Here is a 19,715-nt window from a genome sequence, read left to right as displayed (position 1 = left end):
CAGTGCTTTCGGGCATTTATTCTTTAAATATTTGATGTGAAGCCGAAAGGGTAAATGGTGATCTGAAATAATACACAGGAACTTGGCGTCCTTTAGAACTTTGGTAGGAGTGCCATCTAACATGCCATTGAAGTTCTCTGTCTTTCTGCAAACAATGAATACAACTGTTTATGTTTCCATGAGAACCTGGATCCATTTCCTAAGCACCATTTCTGAATTGTATTCAGACCTAATTGCAGTTGTCATTCGATAGCATGCATGCTTTTACAACGACAAAAAAACAACTATTAAAATCATCCACAGAAACGATCCATCAATTGAATCGGTTAAAACCTTTGACAAATCATTAATGTGTGAAAGAGAAAATACTGCCTTGTGGGACAATCTGATCCTGAAAGTAATGATCAGACAGTGAAGAACCCAGGCGGACTTGAAATTGCCTCTCATTACAAAAAGTGGATATAAATTGGGGTCCAAAGTCGTGTAGATCTTTCCAAAGTGTGTTTTTCCACGTAGAGTCGTAACCAATTTCCCTGACGCGCAAATTTCATCCAAAATAATTAAAGGAATTTCCAAGCATGATTCTGGTAAGTGCTTCAGAAGTTGATAATGGATGTTATTAGCTCCTGTAGGAGAGTCGTGAGCTTGTTGATCAGTATGGAGCTCAAGAATATAGAATAGTTCTGTGTAATCTTCTCCATTATCCGAAATGAAATTAATAGTTTTCTTTTCTTGCTGTTATCAATACCTTTTGAATTGGGGTACTTAATATGATGTGGAAGAATGTTTGGTTAAAGTTCCACCACGTCTATTAGCAATATCAGACTTATTTGTTGATAACTTGTATCCGTCTTTAAGATGACGAATGCTAGAATGATTTCCTTTGATTTTCTGGATCATGTTCCGTATCTTTGTTATCGGCGTACGTGAATTTAATTTTGATTCATAATTTCGCCATGATTAGCGTGTATCTTGTATGGAGGTAAGCTGCCCTTTAGAATTTATTCAAATTGTGGACCATAGGATGGCGACGGAAATAATGCTCAGCCTTTCCCTTTGCGTTCCTAGTTTGTTTGCAGTCATTGGCATCGTCGAACCACGGTGTTCGAATGTGTGGGGGTCAGAGGCCTGTGCACTCGTCATCTATGGTATGTAATTCATCAGAAAAACATCATGTAGCATCAGGAACGTTAACATAGAGTTAACATAGAGTTAAGGTACACAGCGTTTCATATAAAGAACAGTTAGCCTAGTATTTCCTCTTTTCTTCAATTATATCTGCGTAATTTCTAGTATCTTTTCTTTGCTGCATGTTTATTCCATAAATTCGAAAAGGTTGGAAATATATACAATTAAATATATATTGTGGGATTCAAATCGACCTCATTGTCATGAAATAGCATTCTAAGACCCCATAGGAAAGAAACATATGACACATCAAGTTCGTTCAGTTGATCCATGAAAGTAATAATGAGAATATTTATAACGCGCTTTTCCAGGATAGATATCCTGCTCAAAGCTCACAATCTGATCTCTATTGCGCCGGATAACCCAAGCTGCCAGTTAGGCGCTAGAAGGTAAATAGTTACCACCGGATAATTTTCTGATGGGTGAACAGAGGCATTTTTTAACAAACTCATTTGTCTAAGGTGAGACCACATGTATCACATGTGCTTCGTTGTGGGGCAAGTCTGAAGTCCTAGAAACTCTCATCAGGAGTCAAACTGTCACACACGGTCACCCATCCAAGTTGATTAACTTCAACTGCCACCACGTTTGTGAGTAGCATGTATCTCTAATTCATGAGCCATCCGGCGTTGGCCATTATCTGGCTGTGGACGTTTTACTAGTTGCTTTTGTTGTCTGAATGTGCAGGGACAATCCTCGTATCCACTACACTTCCTTCGTCCAGCAGGAGCATATTGGGTTTGCCTGCTCATAAATAGCACGGAAAAGTATAAGTCCACCGATATTATTTGGGCGATTGACATTCTGGACCGAAACCATTTTTGTAACTTTAAATACTTTGAAGATGAAAACGAATTCAAACGGTAGAATAATCTATTTTTCAGCAGGCTTTATTCCATGATAGCTGTTTGAAAGTTGTACAAACTAGTCTGAAATAGCTCAACACACTAACTAAACTCCACACTTCTTGCGCGTGTGAACCAGGAGATGGGATTTGCACCAAGGGGGAGGCTCATATTGCATTATAGAATATCTTGGACACACCCACAGTAATTTTCAAATCAAATTTGTGGTTTACCAAATGAGAAACAGAGGGCAAACAAAAACAGTTTACCAATTCGTTTCCACAGAATCAACTTGATACCTTAACTGAATAAGCGCTTGATACCTTAAATGGCATTAACTGTTATGTGTAAACTGCTTCTCGAAACTCCCTGCAGTTCCAGAGATATAGAAAATAAGGAACAATAAAATAATTAGCGAACGATACCAAAAACAGACACGAAGGATATATAACCTAGACAGAACTTTGCTGAAATTACGTTATAGCGTTGAGAATTATTGCAAATTAAGGTTCGACTGTACTTTTCCTTCATAAATATGAATCGAAAAAACAATGCTCAAACTGTATGAAACGAGTGTGCGTAACACGTGACCACTTCAGCCATTGTGAACGCATGAATTACTATGGACAAATGGAATGTTTAATAATATCAAAATAAAGTGTTCAAAAGCGAATAAATCAGGTTTACAGGCTGTTAAATGCAACCAGTGGCGGTGATGAGAAAAGACTCACAATATATTCCAGTGAAAGGTTTTGGAAAGGTTGTGATCCTCTGCCTTAGGATTACAAGGATTATGACAAAATTCGGTCACTATTGTTGTGTTTTCTCAAAATTGTAAGAAGGTAATACAAAAGTACAAATCTAACACGGGTCCTGTCTGTTGTTGTTGTTTTTTCAAAGCCGATACTGTGACCAGTTCCCTAGTACCTTCAGGGGCGGTGAGGTAGCCAAATGGTTAAAGCGTCTCCTCATCACACTGAAGACCAGAGTTCGATTACCCATGTATGCGTGAATCAGATTTCTGTGAATGTGTGAATCGCATTTGTGATGTCCCCCGCCGTGATATTGCTGGAATATTGCTAAAAGCGGCGTAAAACATACTTAAACGTTTGATTTCTCCCTTAGATATAGGGGATGTTCCACCTTGGTTCTGCAGAACTTCTCCAATAAAAGTTGATTTGTCTTATCCTAAACTTAAATATACGTCTGAATTGAAAATGCAAAAATATTATATGGCGTCTCACAAATCTTGTTTATCCATGCTACAATTCAATGACAAGAGTTATATTGTAACCATACAGAGATGCTGGGATGACAAGTGTGTATTGTTGGTTGAAAAATCCTTGAAGAGGCCAACAAATTCTCCCCTTACCTCTCTGTGTGTTGGTCAGACTATTTGCTTTACCAAAGTATCAAATGACGAATTACATTTGTTTGTCAATGCCTCCTTTGGGCATTTTCTTAACAACGAATAAGGTTATCATCCCGGGACATCCCCAACACATTTTACCCATATCCATTTGACGAACTTGAAGTAATTCCTAAGGGAGAATCCGCATTAAAAACCAGCTTCACCATGACAAGTCATTGTCAGTGATACTGGCATGCATCTTTTATCTAAAATGTGGCAAGGAAGAAGATGGAGAATCAGTCAATTTACCTGAGAGAGGAGTTATTGGCCAAATCGTGAAAGGTCAGTCCTGTTGTCAAAGCCACAAATTCATATGCTTAACCCGTCCTTTGTTATGCGTTAGGTGTTGTTGATCGAACAAAACAAGGAATATGAAGCATCGCTGTTACCTCAGTCGCCCGTATTTACCAGTTATAATGGGGAGGGGTTGCCTTTCGATAAACACGGAGGCGGCTCATGGCAATATTATTTGCACATTTGCAAACTTAAACTTGATGAAGAGCTTGCCGAAAACAACCATCGGCTGGTCTGAACAGAATGTCTTTTTGTAGATTGTTCAATGGCCTGAATGAGACTGCCTAACAACTTGTCGTTAGAAGCCCAGACTTAGTACAAACATAGTATCTCAAGCAGGATGATGATGTGTCTCGATCCTTTAATCTTCTTCATACTTTAGGTTTTGACTCCAAGGTTCGTCCATGACACGTCCCAGAATATGTAGAATGTTTCATGGACATAAACGTTTTAGGGAATATGCCAGTTTATAGCCTCAGCGTATCCACGTCAACAAACCATACTTTGACATTAAAACTGTTTGTATAAATGACCGCCCTGTACCTTTCGACACTAAAGTGATTGCCAATATTCAGAGAAAACCCGGCTTTGCTACCAGGAAGTTTTTTGTGGGGTCTTCAAGGCACCAGTTCTGAAGAGTGGGAACTAGCCTCACTGTACCAGGTTCATCTTCGTGCTTTTATTTTAAACTGTAAGCAATAATGACAGTTATATTGCACAAGGCACACAACGTGTATGCTCAAAGTTTAAATGTTCGTAGTTCCATGAGAAAGAAAAGAACGTAACAACTCATCAGTTTGCGCATCCTACGTTTCTTTGTCAGCCCAACCATCTGTTGATGTTAACTGGACCGCTGTGACCAGGGGCGGTATTCATAAAGCTTCTAAGAATTTTCTTAGTTTTTTACTTAAGTTTCCTTAAGAATTCTTTAGTTTAAGAAAAATTCTTAGTTTCTTTCTTAACCCAAACTTAAAAAAAATCTTAGCTAAAAATGGTCTTACAACTTAGAATTTTCTAAGAAGAAATCATAAAGCATAATGGAATCGTGTGTACCGGTATTAGCGGTACGCGAATGACGTTTCGGAAAAGAAGTTCAGTCATATCTGTGAGATAGCGTTACAGGATATTGCTGACATACTGAAACGTAAAGGACTTGACAACCACTCTGTCATTTATTTCTAGTCTGTCTTGTGTGTTCAGCACAGGGGCTATAGCAGCTGATTAGGGTGACCTCGTACCATTATGTAGGTGACCTAGTGTTTAGATACCTGAATTTTTATTTTGGTGTCACCTATCAGAATCACGAATTCATCCGTGTGATGGTAAAATTCTAAGTTGTGTCACACCTAAGCAACAACAAGATATGCAAGGACATTCGAAAAATCAAATCGTAAGGGCTACAGAAAGAACATACAAAAGGATATAACTTATACCGTTTCTGATATTGGAAAAAAACACTCAGGAAATAGAACTGTAAATCTGTCACACATACTGAATTGAAAGGCATAATTTCACACATTTTCGACAATATTTTGGCCTGTATTATATCTGTTTGGGCATACGCACTCACTTTAGCTTCCTATTGATGCAATAAAAGAATTATTAGCCCTTACGACTTGCCTGAAATCGATAATTGAAACTTCTAGGCGAACAACATCCAAACTGAGAACACTTGTCATATATGGAATGTAAACAATTGCTCCGTACATCTAAAACCGTCGAACTCAGTGTTGCCGATGTTTGCCGAACTGGTTTCAATCACAGGTTGCGAGTATGCTTTTGCGCCAGACATTACTTATGCGCATTTGTAAACTGAGTTATATGATATTCGTAAAGAGGTCTCTAAGGGACATAACTTTATGAGGTTCGCTTGAAATAATGTTATGCAGCAGAGGCCGTGAGAGTCGATTTATTTCAACGTTCCATTAAAGTTCATTTTAATTTATATTGCAATCTAAATACGTATTTAAAAAGAAATGCATTGAAGCTTCCTTGAGGGCTGATAGTAAGTGTAATTGAGAGAAATGCATTATTTATTTTTAGAGAAGTGTGGTGTGAAATAGTACCTTTAAAGGAGAATACGAGGGAATTGCAATAATTTGCTGGGTGAAAGATAAAGTCATATACATATACCCAAATTTTCAATAAAAAAAATATGCATATTTATGTTTTAATCGCAATACAGTTTCTGTTATCTGAGCTTCGGCCATTATGCATATTCCGCTGGGACCCACGTGACCTTTCCGCTCGTGACGTCAAATGTGCCTAGACTCCGCCATATTGCCAAAGACCAAGCGCTACAGTAATACAAATCGTGCCGTTTTTTGTCGTTTTTGTAAATGGTACGATGGTGTATTCCGTTGCCTGGGGATGCTCGGAATCATCGAACAATGAAAAAAGCCACCATTTCTTCCGTTTTCAAAGTAAAAAATTTGATTTTGGCAAGAGAAATGTTCCGATCATTCCGAGTCAGGCGCACTTACTTTCAAGACCAGTTGGCATCGGGATGCACTCACAGTCACACCTAAGAATTAATTAAGATTCTTGAGAGGCATTTAGAAGTTGGTGAATATATAAGACGAGTATATATAATGTTCCCCAAAGTGAGTGAGTGAGTTTAGTTTTACGCAGCCATATATTCCAGCAATATCACCATAAATCAGCATAAATGGGCTTCACACATTGTACCCATATGAAAAGCACCTGCACTCTGTCAAATAATGATATCCTTCAACAAACCATACAACAACAATAAAGAAGAAGTTAAACGTTATATATCACTCGTATTATAAGAATATATTAAAGTACAATGAAAACATCTAAATGAGAAGCAATTGAGCCGATCGCCGGCTACACACACCTTTACCCATCAAGCAAAAAACGTGCTTACTGCTTCGAATGTTATTATAAACAAGTATCCCATAAGCCGTGTTTTTTACAAGACGATTTGGTACAACAAAACGAATTTCGATGAACGGGGTAAGAATAAAATTATATCTAATTGCATGGTTTGTAAGATGTGAAAAAGTGCCGACATCGTAAAAGTTAGGATAAACGTAACTGTGAAATGTATGCGGATCTCCGAACATAATATTTACATAGTATCAATTACCAAAGTCTATCTCTTCTCAATCGCACTTGTGTCGCAATTCTCATGAAACATGTGTTTTCCTTATCTTGAATTGTACGGTGTCCGACCGGGAAAGCCGGAAGTTTCTCTTGCATGATGTAAAATCGGCTGGTGTTGGTATGGCCTAACATCCAGGTAAAAAAAGACATGGGGAACATTTTTATGGCTACAGAATCCATGGTCACTGTCAAGTTGTCAAACATAAGCAAAGAGGAAGCCACCGGCAATAGGCACATTTGACGTCATGTCACGTGATACCCGACTCTGCTCATTAACTGTCGGGTGTTTCCGTAATAGGCGGAAATTCGAGGGCGTTTTTCACGGTTTATTTGCGATTTTACAAACTTTTTGTTTTTCCATATATCAAAAAATAATATTACGTTAGTATTCACCTTTAAGCATTTACATGTTATGCAAAAGTGAGATAGCATGTAACAAAGGTCAGTAGCCGATTATATTATAATGGCTCTATCACACAAATGTGGCCTCTTTAACAGAGAATATAGTCTGTTCACTAAACTGTTCGCTGACAATTAGTTACAATAATACTGTCAAATGAGTGTGTTAAGTGATTTGTGATGTATCAGATATCTTATGGAAAAGTCAAACATCATTGTTTTTCGTAATAATGGCGGAAAGCTTGAAAAGGTTAATAAAGACAAGCAACTGAAAACTGGTTGCGTATTATAAGTATTTAGGTGTGACCTTTTCATCACGACTGTGTTGGTCAACAGCCTGTGAAACTCTTGCAAACCAAGCATCAAAAGCTTGTTTTCCTATTAACCAGTTAATGAAATGTTACCCAGATCTTTCGCTGAAGGTTAGTTTGTCTATATTTAATACTAAAATTGCACCAATTGCATGTTACGGCAGTGAAATATGGGGTCTTACGTTTCGTGTAAGTACAGAAAAAGTCCAGAGTAATATCTTGGTTTAAGTAAAAGATCCTCATCACAGGCGATTCTCAGTGAACTCGGGCGTTACCACCTTTCTGTACATTACTTTTGCCGCTGTATAAGAAACTGGTGTAGGTTGATTCATATGGACTCGGCACGAAATCCTCCTGCCTGTTATAAGATGCTTAAAGCGCAGGACGAAGCTGGCAATGTAAATTGGGCTTCACGTGTCAGAATGTTGTTATTTCAAACTGGCTATTCATATGCTTGGATTTTTCGAGAATGTGGAAATGTATCGCAATTTACGACTTTGTTTAAACAGACATGTATTGATTCAGATATTCAATCTTGGTATGGGAAAGTGGAGTCTGGGAAAGTGGAGTCATCTTCGTTTCTCAAAACGTATGCTTATAAAACTGTTTTTGATCAAGACAAGTATGTAAGTGCTGATATTGATAGGGATTTGACTAAAGCACTTGCAAAGTTTAGATGTCTGTCACATAGTCTGAAAATTCAAAAAAAGCGTTTTAATAATTACACGGCTCATTCTGATTTAGTTTGTGAGCTCTGTAATTTAAGAGCTGTTGAAGATGAGTTCCATTTTGTTCTTGTTAGTCCTTTCTTTAAGGAAAGTCGAACAAAACTCATACCAAATTTCGTCATTATACAACACATGTCTTGCACAAATGTAAACATAATCAAAGGTTAGCCATTTACTTGAAAAGAAGTATGTATGTTTGTAGTTGAGCTCCCACACCAAATGTACATTTATATCCACTTTATTTTAATATGTATGAATGACTTTGTATTTGTACACTGGGTCACGCGGCCTCCTATACTGAATAAAGGCTCTCTCTCTCTGTTTGAAAGAACGCCTTTGAGCTGATACCGGATTGGTGGTATGTCAGATCTTGTGTGTATTGATCGTCGAATCGTGTGGTACTGTTAACAAGGCAGTATTAAATCTTTGTTTGAAGACCATCCTTGAAACGTTAACGTCAGTACGCTGCGCCTTTTATACGTGATCTCTTTTTAACTGTACACTGTCATCCTTCTGGAACATGGTGCTAGAGGTCAAGGGCAAGGTAATAATACCTGCTTATCTGAGTGTTGCTTAACCTTCTCTGTTCCAGCTGGGTAGCAGTAGAAAGTCTACAACTGTTATCATGAACGGTGTTTTATATGGATATGTCCTAATCCTCCAATGCCTCTTTGTTTTAGGGGATTATCCCTTCAGAAACACATCCCTACCCTGGGATGTGAGGGTAGAGGACCTAGTTGGGCGCCTCACCCTGGATGAGATGCAAGAACAGATGGCCCGAGGGGTGCGGGTACTTTAGGTGGACCCGCTCCCCCTATCCCCCGTCTTGGTATCGGCCCCTACTCCTGGAACACCGAATGTTTGAGGGGGGATGTGGAGGCAGGGAACGCAACATCTTTCCCCCAAGCTCTGGGTCTAGCTGCTGCCTTCAGGTAGGAGTCTGATCATATGGTATCAATTTGTATTGCTGATCATCTGTAAATACATTGTTTCCGAGAAGGGAAGATGAGAAACAGGCCAGTATGTGTCAATCCCTTAATTCCCTTGCTTATAAAAGGTAACATTGAAGGAAGTGCGAAAGAAGTTTTTAGAACTTTATTCAGGCACCTAATCAGAGTTTTGCCAGCGATATTCTATTCTAGAATTGAATTTCGTAACGTTTCGGAAGAGTTATCAGAAAAAGACACAACGGGGAAACTAGAAATGAAACTAGAACTCATGCTCATTTCAGGAAATGCGTTAAACACAATTATAGTTTCCGCAAGGGAAGGCGGGGAAGAACTAGCGTGTATTCAAAGGAAATGTTAGGTTTCATTGAACCTTGTTTTATGTTTCTTTTGTTTCAGATACCTTATCAAAGATAAGGCTTTTGACAAAGGATATTTTTAAATAGAGATATAGTACAGAAATGAGATAAAACAAACGGAGGACATGGAGAAAATGAAAAGTATACATGTTGTTGTGAATTGGTTACAATTTACTACATGTACTGTAATAGTTTTGAAACTGGTTTTATTTTTAATACCACGCATTGCCATATCTACAGCAATAATGCTACAAGTTCTCATGCAATAACCATCCTTGTCGTACGAGGAGCCTAACTAAATCGCTTACTTGGTTGACACATGTCATCGAATCCCATTTGCATAGATCGATGTTCATGATGTTGACCACTGGACGGTCTGGTCCAGACACGATTATTTGTAGACTGTCGCCTTAAAGCTGGAATATTGCTGTGTGAAGCGTTAAACGACCTCAATGTACATTTTGCCAAAGCTTTCAAGAGAGTATTATATCGTGGCTATACCCTCGCATACAAATCAACAGCGAGGTATGTTATAGGATTAAATTATTATTTGATTATATATAATCAACTGCGCGAGAACCATGAACTCAATAACGACACATGTCCCTGTCAGGTGATACAAATGTTTTCAAATTCTGACTAACACGATGGTTCCGTTGTACTTTGATGTTCATCAGTCGCCATCTGTGAAAGTGATGCGTGCCTCCGTGATTCCTTAGTCCACTTTCACATGGCATGACAATTCCAGAAGTGTATATTCACAGTAAGGACCTTATATACCGGATTGCTGAGGCCACCAGCGTTGAAGTACGGGCTAAATATAACGACTTCGTTAGCAAAAAGGAGTACGGCGACCACAAAGGCATCAGCTGCTTCAGCCCCTTCATGAACATCATGAGGGACCCCAGATGGGGACGAAACCAGGTCACACTTTCTCATCCTTACATCATTATATCTAGGATTGTTTAGCTTCAAATGAAATTATGCTTGCCAAAGTAATGATTCGGTCTGGGAAATCTTTAAAACATATGAGGACTTGGTAAGTACGTAGGATGAGATATTAGTAAAATGCTTCAGGGATAAAGTTAAATGCTTTCGTACATCATTATTTCTGGATGTAGATACATGCAGCAGGAGGAACATTTCAATGAATAGAATAAGTGAAGAATGAGAGCGATCCTCTCATCAATTTAGTCAGGAAAATGACAAACATTGAAACTTGTTTACTCCACTACGATATCGAAATAGATTTGACAGTCTCGAGAGCGTCGGGTCAATAACATGTGTTTCCTGAATGTCAGGAAGTTTATGGAGAAGACCCGTACATGACTGGTGTTTTGGCCGCCGAATTTGTGAAGGGCCTTCACGGCAACGACACGCGTTTCATCAGAGCTAGTTCCGGCTGTAAAGTGCTCGCCGCCTACGCTGGACCAGAGAACATTCCCGTATCAAGACTCAATTTTTCAGCCGTCGTATGTATTATTGTTCACGAAAGTCTATAAAAGGAACAACATAGGCATATCACATAATGCGACACCCGTGAAGATCTGGGTTAGAATTGATCTTCAGTATATCATGCTTGTTGTAAGAGGCGACTAACGGGATCGGGTTGTCAGGCTCGCGACATGGGTAACACATGTCATCGTATCCCAATTGTGTAGATCGATGCTCATGCTGTTGATGATGTCCAGACTCGATTATTTACAGACCGTCGCCATATAGCTGGGATATTGGTGTGCGGCGTTAAACAACATACAACCCAGCCAATCATAATGCGTATGTACAGTATGGAAACATGTATAAAACGACCGAAAAAACATCCCCCACTTTCGATAGAGACACGTTTGTAATATTTAGTAATGTTTCATGCAGTCTTTTTCAAATAGCGTGCCATATGTTTCTCACACAAACTGCATATGTTCCAAAGTACCCTATAGTGTCATTTATTAGGACTGGTTCACCAGTTAAAGGAGTTTCGAGCTTAGTATAGAAACATGTAAAAAACGACCGAAAAAACATCCCCCACTTTCGATAGAGACACGTTTGTAATATTTAGTAATGTTTCATGCAGTCTTTTTCAAATAGCGTGCCATATGTTTCTCACACAAACTGCATATGTTCCAAAGTACCCTATAGTGTCATTTATTAGGACTGGTTCACCAGTTAAAGGAGTTTCGAGCTTAGTATAGCACAATCACCTGATTTGAACACAGGATATCTTATCTTTGAAACTAAGATAGTCCACACAGTACCCCACCTCCTTCTGGCGCCTTGTTAAGGACAATATGCTATCCGTTATAACCAGTAAGTAGTTATAAATTCCTCAAGCTCAGTGTAGTACAGTGACCTGATATACAAACAATATATATCAACAATGAATATCTTATCTTTGAAACAAAAATATTCTACACAGTGCCTCATCTCCTTTTTTTGCCGTGTTAAGGACAACATGCTCCCATCTCGCACAACGGTTTATTTCTTCAATCGAACTTGCCCTGATCCTTTCATTAATGCAACAACATGAGCCAAATGTGCTGTACAAAGCTGTTGCATCAATGCCCTTTTCACCATACATGACGGACAGAGAGTTGATAGTCCAACAGAGGGAATAACATGTCTAAACAGTTCACTACCTTGGTAACGTTCTTGACCTAAATAATGGTACCTGAGTCAGGTTAATCAGTGAGGAAAGGCAAAATGGACGAAGGTCCGGTGTCTAGGTAAGGAGAACCCAATTCTGCACAACTAAGAGTGAGTGAGTTTACTTTTACGCCGCACTCAGCAATATTCCAGGTATATGGCGGTGGTCAGTAAATAATTGAGTCTGAACCAGACAATCCAGTGATCAAGGTCATGAGCAACGATCTGCGCAATTGGGAACCGATGATTGTGTCAAATAAGTCAGCAAACCTGAACACCCGATCCCGTTATTTGTCTCTCACGACAAACATGGGTTACTGAAGATCAATTCTAAACCGGATCTTCACGGGTGCACAACAAAGAAAATTCTCAATTTAGAAACTGTGTATGCTACTGAAAATGGGTCGCTGGGCATTCTGTGTTACCTACACCAACGTCTGGTTACCTTAGATCAGGGATGTTTTGGGGGTTAAGCATCAAAGTAATTAAGATATGATTTGTGGATGTGTGTCGAAAAACAACGCCGAAAAGCTTATTCACCAAGTATCAGTACACTGTAGGAAAAAAATACTTGTTTGTATCGCTCATTCTATATCCCCTTAAAGTCTAATTTCAATATTCAGTCAGATTTTCTCAGAACCCCACAGAGCTCGTGTTGTAAAGGTTTTCAATAACGTTTCAGTGGTCTATTCTTGCATTTGTATCTATACATTCGATCTAACTTCATCTTCGTCACTCCATTCCCTTGAACATTTTAACATTTTAATGTGTACACGATACGATCAGACTTCTCTTTGTTCAGGTATCAGAACGAGACTTTCGTACAACATTCCTACCAGCGTTTCGGGCCTGTGTCAAGGCCGGGACTTACAACATCATGTGCGCCTACTACAGGTACAACACTGCGGTGTCTCAAGCGGCAAGAACTTGAAATAATACAAAACTACAAATATCATAACTAAAACCAATATTTCGCATGTTTCCCCTCTGCTTTGAATCGGTAACTGGAGTGAAGTCAATCCTGCTCCTTGACAAAAACTAATCGTGTAAACATTTGGTTTTACGCAATGTTCCAGCGATATCACGGCGGAGGACACCAGATATTGGCTACACGCCTTTTACTCAAAAGCTTACTTAACGGTTCTGAATCAGTTTCTCCAATAATATTAAAATCTTCAATAATTATAGCATATTCTTTGTGTACACTGATCAGCATAAAGTAGAAGCATCAATGCATGTCATTCAGATGGGGACTCTATGTTTTAGCTTCAACGGCACGCCATCATGTGCCAATCGTTGGCTCCTGACAGATGTTCTCAGGAACGAATTGAACTTCACCGGCTACGTCGTCACTGACGAAGGAGCCATAGAGAACATCATGACAACACATCACTATCTCAATAACGAGGTCGACATAGTTGCAGCGTCCGTTAACGCTGGAGTCAATCTGGAATTATCTGGGGGCAATTCCCAGCCCTTTTTCTCCCAAATCAGTAGGTAGCATTTACCAGTGTATATTATAGACATTATATACGTAAGAAATGTCAAAATGTTCATCGGTGTCTGCACTATCAGTTACCAGGAACAAGGACCAGCTCTTGTTTTTACTCCACATTTCAAAAGTTGATTTCAACTATAATACACCCTGCTAGGTAGCGTGTTTTTATTGGAGACACAGGCCACTGACTGGGCTGCATGCTGTGTGTCTCTCTATCTGTTACAACAATGCTTGTTTTTACAATCAATTCATCCAACGTAATATTATTGTGAAATGGTTATTTCCATTCAATCAAGTATGTGAGAAATAAGGGCATTAGCCCAGAATGTGACCTGGAGAATTGAAGATTTGGAATGGGGTGAGATCACTTATTCATATATTTACTTGTCCTGTCTTCTTCTGAGGAACTGGAACATGGATCTAAAGAATCCTGTAAAAAAAAACTCACATGATATTTCTTAAATATATTATGATCAGGCCAATCGACCAATACATAAGGCACAACTGACTGACTGAGTTTGGTTTTACGCCGCTTCTAGGAATATTCCAGCAATATCACGGCGGTCATAAGGCACAAACACACATCCATATCCATAAAGGAAACCGGGATCGTTCAATGTGGAATGGACGTATATCGGCATATATTACAATACATAAAACAGTAGCCTGCTTACACATCTGTACATATATTCACCTACATGACAATGGCCTTTTCCGAATCAGCTTCTACCTCTCTGTCAACAGCTGAAGCAGTCAAACAGGGCAAGCTCACGGAAGATTTGATTCGGGAGAGAGTGAAACCATTGTTTTATACCAGAATGAGGCTTGGTGAGTTTGATCCACCGGAATCGAACCCGTACACTAAGCTGAACACTAAGTCTACCATCGAGAGTGAGGCCCATAAAGCCCTGGCAGTTGAAGCAGCGATGAAAACCTTTGTCTTGCTGAAGAACGTAAACAACTTCCTCCCTTTGACAAAGAAATATAATTCTATTGGGGTAAGCATGCTGACTCACTACACGTTTGGTTAGCTGAAGGGATGTATGAAAATGTTAAAATGCTAGATGACCATGTCTCGGGGGGATGTTTTAGAACTATACTTCTACAGTACATTATACATGTGAAAAGGAGGCTTTGTAACGTTGTGCCGTACTTAAACAGAGGATTATGGATTTTACCGCATTTGATAATGTTATTTGAGACCTTATTTCGTTCTGATGTCAATTTTTCTCACTTTTCCATTGTCATTATGCCATTTGCTGTAATAGTCTGTTCTTCTCTAGGTGGTAGGTCCTATTGCGAACGACAAACTCAACATATATGGCGACTACCCTCCCGATACTGACCCGCGGTTTACCAGAACGGCCCTAGACGGTATCAAACAGTTGTCCTCAAACGTCCAATATGGCGCCGGCTGCTCAAACACTTCCTGCACAAACTACAACTCTTCCGCTGTTCAAGACGCTGTGTCCGGGAAAGATTTGGTGTTTGTTTGCTTGGGCACTGGTATGTAACAGAACTGGTACCATTTCCTTTATTGATGATTGTCGATCTTTAATAACAACGACAATGCAGTTAGTGTATATAAAATGACATTTGTGATATACCTGAAAACAGTGTCCTGATCTCAGTTAAACCTTACCTTTGCTGCTCCTTATCAGATGACAGATCAATTTAGATCAATATTTTTATGAATAATGAGCACCAACTTTATCTTGAACTCGCTCTGAAAGAAGCAAATGTAGGTACATGTAATTTGTTTCCAGGATTTCACTTCATGTTTTATAATTTGTCAACACTTCAGCTTGCTACAAGATCCCAGGAAATGTCACTATAGGTTCACGAGAAACCAATGAAACCAGTTAATCTCAGAAAATATTGGTATATAGTCTTTGAAGATTAACCGCAAACCTATCTAATAATCTGATATCTGTGGCGATATTTGAACTTGACTTCATTTTACCAGGACAAGAGATTGAAACTGAAGGACTTGACAGACCAGATATTGAACTTCCTGCAGGGCAGGCCAAACTATTACTAGATTCACTCAAATTCGGTAAGTATTATCACGTTTTACCACAAATAAATTGACAGAATGGGTCTGGAAACAACATATTATGAAATAACTTCAACTGTTATGCTCCTCCCTTCACAGGAACCATCTGTGTGTCCTGAAACACAGATAAAAACAAGATTATTTCCCATATTCAAGATACCTATTCAAGATGAATCTTGAGCATTGTGTATCTTTTTTCAATCATTTTCACCGTTAGGAGTCTCGTTTAAGATTGTTCCATGTATATATTTCCCTCCTAATCATTCCTTTATTAAAGCAACATCCAGTGCTGTACACTGCCTCTGTTATCTGTTTTACCATTTCACACATGATGTTTTACAGGCGGCAACATACCAATCGTCCTTCTGATGTTCAATGCCGGTCCTCTGAACATCACCATGGCAGATGCCAGTCCTCAGGTTGCAGCCATCTTGGAATGTTTCTTCCCTGCTCAGGCTACAGGCGAAGCGCTGCGCCGAGTGCTCACCATGGATGGACCTGGTTCGGTTCCTGCAGCCAGACTGCCCTACACATGGCCTAAGAGTCTTGATGGGGTGAGTGAAATGTCCTTTTCCTGTACAGTGTTCACTTATTTGAAATACACATATGTTGCGTCAATCACAAGGTTCCAGGGCCTAGATTTTCGAAGCACTCTTTGCGCTAAGATAGTCGTAAGTGCCATACATTAACATTAACTTACGACTATCTTAGTGCTAAGAGAGCTTCGAAATTCTAGACCCAGGTCAATACCTCAACGTGAATACAGAAGTTTGCCCAAATCAAAAAAGCATTTTAGATCACTTTATGATTAACATTTTGAGATACAATATCAATATCGTAATTAGCATGAAAAATAGTTACAAAATGAGGAAGTACAAGATACAAAATAGGATTTGGCAAAGGTACCTTTGGACTCATTGCGTTTCCAAAAGAACTGACTACACGGGGATCAGGTGATCAGGCACTGCGAATAGGCTGCTTTCATATTATCATTTCTGATGGCCTGGACCGTTCCTAATTCTTTCAGGTACAAAGTTTATCAGGTCTTGATTTAATTGGAGGATGTTATGGTATGGTTGGAACATTACATAATGTGATGTTTAACAACCATAATCATTCCATGAATGTCCCCTGTGACTTGAGATCTCAACAAGCTAAAGTCCGTGTATTCCAGTTTCCAGGCCCGACAAACTACTCAATGGCCGGGAGAACATACAGATACTACGAAAAGGATCCACTGTACCCTTTCGGCTACGGCCTCTCCTACAACGATTTCTCCTACAGCAGGCTACGGAACACCAACGTTGTAAAGGCAGGGGAAGATGTCGAGGTCTCCATTATGCTCGAGAACACAGGGAAATATGAGGGTGATGAGGTCAGTGGAATCTATTTCAGTCTTCCTTTATTGTGATGCCCTTTGTCTCATTAGGTGTTTATTGCAAGAATTTTATGTTAAAATAATTACATTGTCTGTACTCGCAGACTCCCAGTTTCTTCTAGTCTGTCCCTCTTACTATTTGTGAATAGTTGAAGATTTTTGTCACAAAATGTGATGAAGCCTCTCGTTACATTTACTGTATTGATTTTTCCATCAAAAGGGATAAATATTGCAGTGTCAAAACAATTATTGATCTCTTTATGGTATTAATCATCATTTAAAAATAGGGTTTAGAAAATAAATATAATTGTTAGAAAAACATTGAACAATATGTTTTGTAAAAAGATCAAGGGCATACTGCGATTGTTAGTGGCTGTATCCTTAAAGCGGGTTAAAGAATTGTAAAAGTATTGTCCTCCTGAGGGTTCGCAAGTCCCAAAACCTTCAAAGTAGATTTAATCTCTTCACACTTTTTAATCGTAGAATATGTGTCATTTAATGTATGGCTAGATTTGTCATAATTGCTAACAGCTGAAGGGATGGTGTAAATCCATCTAGGGCCATGCAGGAAGCAAATGTACTGTAAGTCCCCATGATCTATAGTATGATGATCTACCTTCAGTTGTTGGCAATCTATTGTTCTCTTCAATAATATCGTTTGATGATAACATGCTAGTTTTACTTTAACATATGTGATACACTAGTAGTTTTACTGTTCTTCGTCAGCAGGCTATAAATTTCTTATTTCATTGCTCTATAATATAATAATAATTCATTGTTCTCGTCACGATTTGGCTGATAACATTTCTTATGACTTCTTTGATTGGCATTCTAGAAGTTGGGTAGATGAAGAATGAGGACTATTTTTATGGATATACAACTTCTTTATAGGCGACGTTTCGACATAGATTCTATTGTAGTTGTCAAACAACTTGGTTGACATATATTCTGATGTCGTTGTCAAGTTACATGAAGTTGTATATCCATAAAAATAGTCCTCATTCTCCTGAATTCTTATGAATTAAGAACAATTACACAATGCATGTCCGAAACGTCATTACACGAGAGAACTTACTGTAAATACTAAAACACAACACTCTTTTCACAAACAATTGCTGATAAATACCGAGTGGTTGTAAATATATATTTTTCTGGACAAAAACACATATACTTCCTTTACCGTCAGGTCCAGTAGACGTGCGCTCCATTACCACTTTTTATGCATGTATTAACTAATAAAATTCGTATCCCTTAACGCCTTCGTGGTCTGGTAGATACAGTTTTCGATCGGAGAGAAAAAAGTTGGTTCGATCGTCTACCGCTCCATACTTAAAGGACCGTAAAAGATGACACTTTTATTTACTCTGCCTGTTACTATGACGGATCATGATATCTCAATGGGCTGGCACCATGAAACTGCCATTGGTTCGGATTATTTCATACATGTAACACACGTAGGCTCCCACACAGGCTCGAATTTACACAAGCGACGTGGAATCCCATTTCATCTCCCCGCATGATAACCCTGACATGTGTTACGTTCAACGTTTGCAACTGAAATGAGTTCCCAAATCCCATGTATGTCAACAAGTCGCAAACAAGATGGATCATGGCTCATTTTTAATTCTACAGTAGAGGCGTACAGTGAGCACTGGCCATGTGATTTTAATGTCTCTATGTGCGTGAGATAGTGATATGACCATGTATCATGATACCATTGGTGCCTAATTGGTCAAACGGTGACTCGTTTCTCTGTGCAGGTTGTTCAGGTTTACATATCCTGGGACAACGCCAGTGTGCCAGTTCCACAACGACAGTTGGTTGCTTTCGAGCGTGTCACCGTTGGTGCCAGTGCTTTACAAGTAGTTACAATGACGGTGTCAGCAGAGAGCATGGCCGTTTGGGTGGACAGCTCGGGGTGGGTGATAGAGCAAGGTGAGTGACACTTGAATGTCCAGTAGCGTAGATCGATGTTCATGCTGTTGATTACTAGACTATTTGATCGAGACTCGATTATTTAGAGACCGCCGCCATATAGCTGGAATATTGCTGAGTGCGGCGTATAACTCACTCACTCATTCCAAACCGAGTTTTCTTTGCAGTTATGGGTAGGGTCGATGATGGTCGATTAAGATTTACAGGTATTAAATGAACGTTCCTCGTTGAACGTTGAAAGCCACACATTTCGTTTATCTTGGCATTATCCATCATGATAATTCTCTTCAGGTTACATCCGATTGTTTGTTGGTGGGCAGCAACCAGGTCAACAGAAATCTGCACCATCAGGCGTGATGGAAGGTGGATTCAAAGTCGAGGGGTCCAAGTATCTTGGCGTGTACTAAGACAAATCTCTTTTTTTTTCATTAATAAAATTGGTCTTGTTACCAAAACTGTCATTGCTATTCGTCCATTATTTCATTCAACCAATTGCAAGCACAAGATGATGCCGAGTACACAAACGTGGCGACAGGGAAAACATACGAGTTTCGTACTTTGGGCAATCGACTGTCTACGTCGTCTTATTCAAAGGAA

General features: G+C 39.2%; 1 pseudogene; it reads left to right on the top strand.

The window, feature by feature from the left end:
• The first annotated feature begins 8,825 nt into the window (after positions 1-8,825).
• Positions 8,826-19,579, top strand: LOC124280616 (annotated as a pseudogene).
• The last annotated feature ends 136 nt before the right edge of the window (positions 19,580-19,715 follow it).

This window comes from Haliotis rubra, unplaced genomic scaffold (genome assembly GCF_003918875.1).
Source record: "Haliotis rubra isolate DU_JTF1 unplaced genomic scaffold, ASM391887v1 Scf27, whole genome shotgun sequence".
Classification (NCBI taxonomy): domain Eukaryota; kingdom Metazoa; phylum Mollusca; class Gastropoda; order Lepetellida; family Haliotidae; genus Haliotis; species Haliotis rubra.
This window is presented reverse-complemented; position numbering and strand designations above follow the sequence as displayed.